Consider the following 7,622-nt stretch of genomic DNA (forward strand, 5'->3'; position numbering starts at 1 on the left):
GTCCGACTGGCTGTTGAATTTCCATAGGGTCATTTTCTAAATATATCATTCTATCCGACTTGTTAACTTTAAATACACTTTTTAAACATCCCATATAAGGGCATGATAAAAAAGGTTCATCATGTTAGCAGCATGATGATGAAAGCCGTGTATATAAAATAATATACATGTAAATATAATCTCATCTGTTTTCGTTATCTTTTGCTTAGTTTCCACATTTAATTCTCGGGAAGTGAATTATTTTGTAGACCAGTAACTTTCAAGCATAGCTAGCCCGACTGCCTAACAAAATGGGACCAATTTGGCACACTGCTTAGGAATATCGATATGAGAAATTAGCGTTTAAAGCGAAACTCCCATTTCACCCTTCCGGGTACCCATTATAACTGCCTTTTGGGTGGCTACCGGTCACTTGTCGACTTTCGTGCTTTCACAACCAAAGACTGTCCTGGTCCAGATCTGATAATGGAATGGTGTGAGTTTGTTTGGTGCTTAACTGCAGCATAACGGAGACATCCTTTCCTAACTCATCCTGTCTCTTCCCAGTTATCTACCGTGGGTGCTCAAAGGGACACTACTTACCGGAAGACCTGCAGCGAACCGGATGTATCGAGAACGAAAACGAGGGTGTAGTCTGGTGCTTCTGCTCGACCGAGAAATGCAACACACAAGATATGACGTCATTCTTAGATGAGCGCCTGTAAACTAGTGCTCAGAGATTTGCAATGATTTAAAATTCTCTTTGAAAACATGTTCCATCTTGCATAATGATTCTTTATCCAAACAGGACATCGGAGTGTTTCTTCAATTAACCATTTAGAGGTTCCAAATCACAGTGACGTGTCTCATAAAAGAAGTGAACCAACGCCCAATCATGTCCAACTCTAGTGATAGGACAGACCATGCACATGGAATACACTGATCGGAAAGATGGTTGTATCAATGAAGTTTCAGATTAGTGTACCACATGATCTATTTGAACGATTAGGTGCCTGACTCTGAAGGCGTGGATTCCAGTTCCGGAAGGGACTAAACCCCACAAAGAACTAGATTCTGTACTTCACTGAGAAAGTGCAATCCCATTTATAACATGTGTTACATATGACCACTTTGTAAATGACATTGTGCATTCAGATATGTGTAAATAAAAAGATAATCATCCATACTGATATTTGTGGTGAAAGAATTTATTCTCTGAGAGGAATGACGTAGAAAACCCGAGTATGTTCATTATTCACAGAGCATGGATTAATATGGACTAATCCGAAAGTAAGACAATAATTCTGGGTGCAGATTTCACATAATTGGTATCGTGTTCAAAATGTTTCAAATGTGAGGTTGGTGACAGTGTCATAAAACCGTTCACTGTACTCAGTTTGCCATGATAAATATATGGTACCAATAACCCGGATACCACACATATATCTACTGTGAAGTTTTTCATTAGAAATACATCTAACTCCAGTCAATGTATAAAGCATTATCATATCCAAAATACTAACCACTGGATTTGGATTGACAGGTGATAGGGCGCAACTATCCATTTCACCATAAAACATCACTGGTCTCCGTGCTCTTCTATATGTCAGAAAGAAGATAATAAGAAGGATATATGAACTTTGGCACTATTGTTTATATGGCACCGGGACACATGTGGGTCTAGTACTGGATGTTGTCCGTTGCCTCACTTGTACACAATCTCATCGCATAACGCAGGTCACGTGGGTTGAAGGTCGGTTGGAGAACTACACTGTCGGGAGCTTGACGTCCTCAACACTGTGGAAGCTTGGGTGTATCTGTCATAGAAGGGGGATTCAGCAAATTTGTATTTATCGCTCAAATCACTCCTTCAAAAGTATACAGTGATCATGTTATTGGAAAACCATTATTGAATACAGGTACCATATTCATCGCTTCAAAGCCTGGGCCTATTCGTCCATTATAACAGCTAAAACCACTAAATTGAAATTTTCGATTTTTTTTTCAGTTGCTTAAGAGAATCACAAGTGTAAAATAAAAACTCATGAAAGATACCTAAAATCGCATTTATACATGAGTGTGACTGCGAATTTTAGACGTCTAACTTTGATACTGAACGCATTTGTCTATTTTCACACAAATATACACAATTTTTACTTGGTAACATGAGAGCCTATATATGGTCTCTGGTAACATGAAACAATGCCGATACCACGTCAGACTTTAATTCACTCACTTGAACCAGTTAACGTACTGTTAACTGTTACGAGAATGGGTGACGGTTTAATGGACACAATCTAACAACATTTCAATCAAGTTTGATTTACACGGAAACAAACACAGTATATTTTAATTGAATCTCCGTTTACCTACCCTCTTGAATCTGCTGCTGAGAATCGCTTGACTGACTGATCGGAGATTGTAGCAAGAGATTAATGGCGATCCTCATCTCCTCCTTCATGTCACGTGCAGCGTACTCCAGAGTTTCCGCGCGGTGTGCAACATTCTGCAGCATCTGTAACAGCATCAGTGGTCGTCCTCCTGCTGCAACGTCATATACAACACTGAAACATTGACTACATCCCCTGACTACAACGTGCCAGGAATAACTTTCTGTGCCACTGGCTGTAAACTACATTTCAGGACTTACTGCTTGACTGACACTTAGTCTCTGAATATATAATTTTGACGGAGACAAAAAACACTAAAATCTTTCAAATTGAAAATGAGCCCCAGTGAGAAGGGAGATTCAGAACCGGAAGAAATACAGACTTGCTAAATGGACTGCCTGTTAGTTGGGAAAATAATGTGGTTAGGGACTGTACGACAGGCTAGACGATGTATCACGTGAACACTGCGTTTAAAGAACTACATCCGGTCCATATTATATAACTACTATATGTCTCAGGACTCATTTTCTGTGCCACATGAGTGAATATTGCACATCAGGACTTACTTCCGACGACCCATAGATGAATGCTACATTTCAGGTATTATTCCCGGGGCCACGAAAAAGATTGTGTGGTTGATCTGCTATGAGTAATATCGGAACTGACTGGGTTTTCTACCTTAAGACCGACTTTTGATCAGTTTAAGTAAACTTTGACTAATTATTATCCGTTACACTGCTATAGTGAAATTCACAACAGCAGTATAACAAATCATGCTGAGCCGTATATACCACAGTTAGAGCAGTGAGCACAAATGCCTATGAGCAGACATTAGTGTCCTAAGAATCCGCTTCGAGTTTGCCCATGACCAACATCGTGCACTTCACTGTAATCTGAATCTACCAGTGTAATGGCATCGAGCCTAAAACTATTTCCCAGTACCCAGAATGCACCTGTTTCATGGAATCCTAAATAAACCTCTTCCATGACACCCAGAATTTAAGTCTTTTATTTTATCCAGACCTTACCTGCTAAATGGTATCCGGAATTTACCCGTTTTGTGGTGTCAGGAACTTGTCTTTGTGGTTCTTTCCGTTATAATTTTTTCGTCGTACCCGGAATCGTCCTCTTTTGAGGTAATCCGATTTAATCTATTTTTATAACACGCAGAATCTACCTGTTCCATGTTGTACGAATTATATATGTCCAGCCAAACTACGGTGCACGAAACAATTTCTGCTTTATGCCCAACCTGCTGTTGTAGTTTTACTCTGTAGGGGAGCACTGGAAGTGTAGAAATGGACGCAGGTACATCTGGGACACGCCTGGTCGTACCTGGAACCCGAGACATTTCAGTGTGTAACAGTGGAATTTTCCAAGTTATCAAACTTTCAGTTTTCTGAAGCAACATATTTTGATTTTAGACATCCACGGGTTAAGATCAAAGGTGAAAATCACGTGCAACCAATGGACCCGTCATTAAGCAAATATCATGTTTCAGGAAAAAGTTTTCATAGCTACGATCTAAGGAGAAAATATAATGCTATTAGAGTTTATTGAAAGTCATACGTAACGAACGGCGTTGTGTTAAACGTTACTATTCTGAAGCGATGCGTGAAGAAAGGACTAATGTATTAAATATAAACTAGTCAAAGTAGCAAGGGTCGATTGTAACATTGTCTGAAATGCCCGAAGAGACCGGTGCTTTCGGTCTCCATAGATACTGAAATGTGAGTGAGTTTGGTTTTACGCCGCTTTCAGCAATATTCCAGTGATATCACGGCGGGGGACACCAGAAAATGGGCCTCACACATTGTATCCATGTGGGGAATCGAACCCGGGTCTTCGGCGTGACGAGCGAACGCTTTAACCACTAGGCTACCCCACCGCCCCGATACTGGAATGAATTATACTTAAATAAGACCCCTTTTCCCACAGGATACTCACAGTGTTTCGGCTTTGAGCCATGGGGGGCACGCAGGGCAGATGACCACAGGGCACTTAGAGGAGGGTAGTGGGGTGGAAGGTGTCACCGCGGTGCACACACACGTCGAACACGGTGATGTGTAGCTAAATAGAAGTTAAGATAAGAAGTGTGGCATATGGATCTAAAATTCACATCATCAGCCACAGACTAACTGTAGCGCAAATAGGTTTACGCAACAAAGAGAAAATGACTAGTCTTTACAGATTCGCTAGTCATATTCGCTTTGTTGCACAACCCCATTTGCGCTACATTTTGCCTGTGCATCAAGAGATGAAATCTGCAACGGGTTAGGAGACACGTACATCGTCAGTCAACTGATCCATTTACACCAGCATGTGCAACGACGACGTACTCAACAGATCTGCTACAACGTAATGGGAGACTTTGTGTGACTACACCAACAGGTTTACACGCACCATCGTGTAAGACAACACCGTAAACAGAACTCGTTACTACGTCTCGTGATTTATCAACTACATCATGTGGGATATCAGCGTCACCCACAGATCAACTCTGAAGAACGCTTGGGACAAAAGCATCCTGAACATGCCTGCTTACAGTCGCATGGAACACAATTGTATGGTTAAATCTCCCATATAATCATGATAGCCACTAGTAGCACCCTGTAAATGTGGCACTGTTAGCTGATTTCCTTATCACGTATGTATAATACATATTCCCACATTCCAGTGTAATATCATACGTGATTAATTTCACTCCGGAGAGGTTTTTACACATTGCTAACATGAAAGGATACCCACCGTATTTCAGAGGTCTGCCCCTGGGGGCACGTGGGGCAGGTGAGGACGGGGCACCTGGAGGGCGGGACTTTGGTGGAAGGTGTCACCGCGGTGCACACACATGTCGAACACGGTGATGTGTAACTGAAAGTTTAAAATGTGAAGTGTGATAAATAGTTCTTCAAGAGTTCAAACGTTAAACTGCTATATCGTCTACAGATTCACTAACAAACAACATGGTCAACAGATCAACCTACAACCTCGTGTGCTACAACATCGCCAGCAGATCTACTTACAGCCTCGTGTAAGGCGACATCGCCAACAGATCTGCTTACAACCTCGAGTAAGGCAACATCACCAACAGATCTGCTTACAACCTCGTGTAAGGCAACATCGTCAACACATTGCCTCACCACTTATATATGATGAATTTATTCTCAGTTGCTTACTATACGTAATATACTGAAACTCCTTTCTTTCTAGGAGATGACGAGAATATGTTTTACGCAGTGTGAACGTTGTTTTTTAACTAGATGCCAAGATAATGTACGATACCCACCGTATTTCAGAGGTCTGCCCCTGGGGGCACGTGGGGCAGGTGAGGACGGGACATTTGGAGGGCGGGAGTTTGGTGGAAGGCGTCACCGCGGTGCACACACATGTCGAACACGGTAATGTGTAGCTGAAAGTTTAAAATGTGAATTGGGACAAAAAAAATTTCAAGAATAACGTTAAACAACTACATCGTCTACAGATCAATTAGCAATGTCGTGGAAGACAAAAACATCGTGAAACATCTAGTTATATCGTCGTTTGAGGCGACATCGCCAATAGATATTGTCACAACGTATATATGTATATTATATCTTCTCAGTCTGGTGCTATACGTAATCTGCTGCAACTCATTTCTTTCTAGGAGATGGGGTGAAAGCTTTTTACACACTATGAACGTAATTTTTAACTAGATGCTAAGATAATGTACGATACCCACCGTATTTCAGTGGTCTGCCCCTGGGGGCATGTGGGGCAGGTGAGGACGGGACACTTGGAGGGCGGGAGTTTGGTGGAAGGCGTCACCGCGGTGCACACACATGTCGAACACGGTAATGTGTAGCTGAACGTCGTGGAAGACAAAAACACCGTGAAACATCTAGTTATATCGTCGTTTGAGGCGACATCGCCAACAGATATTGTCACAACGTATATATGTATATTATATCTTCTCAGTCTGGTGTTATACGTATTTTACTGCAACTCATTTCTTTCTAGGAGATGGGGTGAAAGCTTTTTACACACTATGAACGTAATTTTTAACTAGATGCCAAGATAATGTACGATACCCACCGTATTTCAGTGGTCTGCCCCTGGGGGCATGTGGGGCAGGTGAGGACGGGACACTTGGAGGGCGGGAGTTTGGTGGAAGGCGTCACCGCGGTGCACACACATGTCGAACACGGTAATGTGTAGCTGAACGTCGTGGAAGACAAAAACACCGTGAAACATCTAGTTATATCGTCGTTTGAGGCGACATCGCCAACAGATATTGTCACAACGTATATATGTATATTATATCTTCTCAGTCTGGTGTTATACGTATTTTACTGCAACTCATTTCTTTCTAGGAGATGGGGTGAAAGCTTTTTACACACTATGAACGTAATTTTTAACTAGATGCCAAGATAATGTACGATACCCACCGTATTTCAGTGGTCTGCCCCTGGGGGCATGTGGGGCAGGTGAGGACGGGACACTTGGAGGGCGGGAGTTTGGTGGAAGGCGTCACCGCGGTGCACACACATGTCGAACACGGTAATGTGTAGCTGAACGCCGGAAGACAAAAACACCGTGAAACATCTAGTTATATCGTCGCTTGAGGCGACATCGCCAACAGATATTGTCATAACGCATATATATATATATTATATATTCCCAGTCTGGTGTTATACGTAATTTATTGAAACCCATTTCTTTCTAGATGGGGTGAAAGCTTTTTACACAAAAAAGGTGGGAGGTGTCACCGCGGTGCACACACTTGTCGAACACGGTAATGTGTAACTGAAAGCTGACTGTAACTCATAAGCTGATCCCATGACAGCTACATATCCAGTAGATTTAATGACAGCTTGATGCATGGGGAAAAAACTTTGTCTATGGAACTTACAACAACTTTCAAAGGAAAACAACATCTTTGCCAGCATGTGTACCAACACTGTTTACAGATCCAGTTAGAACATTGTGTGAGATATCATTTACAATGTTTCTTCTACTCTCTCTTGTGCGATAATATTTATAGACTACAATTGATAATTATATCGTGTTGCTTTGTCGGCTGTTGGTATCAAACCTAGCTCTTTAGGGATTGACTCTCGGCCAACGTTTTTACGTTCAGCTTAAAACACGTAACAATACCCTGGTGATATGTGAAACTCACTGTCTTTCTGGGATTTGCCCCGGGGGGCAACTGGGGCAGGTGAGCACGGGGCACCTGGAAGATGGGGATTTGGTGGATGTTTTCAGCGCAGTGCA

General features: G+C 42.1%; 1 pseudogene; it reads right to left on the reverse strand.

Annotated features, from left to right (window-relative positions):
- Window positions 1-1,745: 1,745 nt before the first annotated feature.
- On the reverse strand, window positions 1,746-6,916 carry LOC137271548 (hepatitis A virus cellular receptor 1-like; annotated as a pseudogene).
- Between the last annotated feature and the right edge of the window lie 706 nt (window positions 6,917-7,622).

Source organism: Haliotis asinina, unplaced genomic scaffold (assembly GCF_037392515.1).
Source record: "Haliotis asinina isolate JCU_RB_2024 unplaced genomic scaffold, JCU_Hal_asi_v2 scaffold_164, whole genome shotgun sequence".
In the NCBI taxonomy this organism is placed as follows: Eukaryota; Metazoa; Mollusca; class Gastropoda; order Lepetellida; family Haliotidae; genus Haliotis; species Haliotis asinina.